This window comes from Arachis hypogaea, chromosome 12 (assembly GCF_003086295.3).
Source record: "Arachis hypogaea cultivar Tifrunner chromosome 12, arahy.Tifrunner.gnm2.J5K5, whole genome shotgun sequence".
NCBI classification, from domain to species: Eukaryota; Viridiplantae; Streptophyta; class Magnoliopsida; order Fabales; family Fabaceae; genus Arachis; species Arachis hypogaea.
This window is the reverse complement of record NC_092047.1, coordinates 71,089,466-71,091,284: the sequence shown is the minus strand read 5'-3', so window position 1 is coordinate 71,091,284 and position 1,819 is coordinate 71,089,466. Positions and strand designations below refer to the sequence as shown.

Sequence of the window (1,819 nt, the reverse complement as noted above, 5' to 3'; positions counted from 1 at the left end):
CCAATGTAATTCACCTCTGCCATTGCAGGGTTCTCAGGATCATAAGCTTCTTCTTCAGAAGATGTTTCTTTAGTACTGTTGGATGCAGCTTGCAATCCATTCAGACTCTGAGAAATCATATTGACTTGCTGAGTCAATATTTTGTTCTGAGCCAATATGGCATTCAGAGTATCAATTTCAAGAACTCCCTTCTTCTGAGGCGTCCCATTGTTCACAGGACTCCTCTCAGAGGTGTACATGAACTGGTTATTTGTAACCATTTTAATGAGTTCCTGATCTTCTGTAGGGGTTTTCAGATGAAGAGATCCTCCCGCAGAATGGTCCAATGACATTTTTGACAACTCAGACAGACCATCATAGAATATACATATGATGCTCCATTTTGGAAGCATGTCAGTAGGACACCTTTTGATCAATTACTTATATCTTTCCCAAGCTTCATAGAGGGACTCACCTTCCTTCTGTCTGAAGGTTTGGATTTCCACTCTAAGCTTACTCATCTTTTGAGGTGGAAAGAATTTGGCCAGGAAAGCACTGACTAGCTTTTCCCAAGAGTTCAGGCTTTCCTTAGGTTGTGAATCCAACCATGTTCTAGCTCTGTCTCTTACAGAAAAGGGAAAAGCATAAGCCTGTAGACCTCGGGATCAACTCCATTGATCTTGACAGTGTCACAGATTTGCAAGAATTCAGCTAAGAACTGATGAGGATCTTCCAATGGAAGTCCATGAAACTTGCAATTCTGCTGCATCAGAGAAACTAATTGAGGCTTAAGCTCAAAGTTGTTTGCTCCAATTGCAGGAATTGAGATGCTCCTTCCATAGAAGTCGGAAGAGGGTGCAATAAAGTCACCAAGCATCTTCCTTGCATCTCCACCATTGTTATTGGGTTTGGCCATCTCTTCTTCTTTTTCGAAAAATTCTGTCAGGTCCTCTCCAGAGTGTTGTGCTTTAGCTTCTTTTAGCTTCCTCTTTAGAGTCCTTTCAGGTTCCGGATTAGCTTCAACAAGAATATTCTTATCCTTGCTTCTGCTCATATGAAAAAGAAGAGAACAGAAAAGAAGAGGAATCCTCTATGTCACAGTATAGAGATTCTTTTATGTGAGTAGAAGAATAGAAAAATAGAATGAAGAAGGGAGAAGGAGAAGAATTCGAACACAGAGAGAGGGAGAGGGTTTGGATTATAAGAAGAAGAGAAGTGTTAGTAAATAAATAAATAAATAGAAAGAGATAAGAGAGAGAGAGAGAATTCGAAATTTATATTAAAATAAGAGGAAAATATTTTTGTTTTTATTTTAATTATTGGTTATTATTCGAAAATTAAGAAGAGAAATAAAATAAATTTTGAAAGCTAAATAAATTAATTAATTAAAAAGATTTTTGAAAAAAAAAGTTAGCAATTTTCGAAAATTGGAGAGAGAAAAGTAGTTAGGTGGTTTTGAAAAGGATATGATTGAAATAGTAAACTTTTAAAATCAAACAAAAAGTTAAGTGGTTAATTGAAAAAGATTTGAAAATCAATTTTGAAAAGATAAGAAGTTAGAAAAAGATTTTGAAATTGATTTTGAAAAATATATGGTTGAAATTTTATTTTGAAAAAGAATTGAAAAGGAAATTAAAAATATTTGATTTTTGAAATTAAAGTTAATTACTTGACTAACAAGAAACTAAAAGATATGATTCTAGAATTTAAAGATTGAACCTTTCTTAATAGGCAAGTAACAACTTGAAAATTTTTAAATTTAAATATTAAATGCTAGCAATGAATTCGAAAATATGAGATACAAATAAGAAAAATATTTTGAAAATTAATTTTGAAGTTT

At 33.3% G+C, this 1,819-nt stretch overlaps 1 non-coding gene across 1 annotated transcript; it reads left to right on the top strand.

Annotated features, from left to right (window-relative positions):
* Positions 1-386: 386 nt before the first annotated feature.
* Positions 387-494, top strand: LOC112730822 (small nucleolar RNA R71). The gene has a single exon (XR_003166629.1). It is a non-coding gene; the product is annotated as a small nucleolar RNA R71 (small nucleolar RNA).
* The last annotated feature ends 1,325 nt before the right edge of the window (positions 495-1,819 follow it).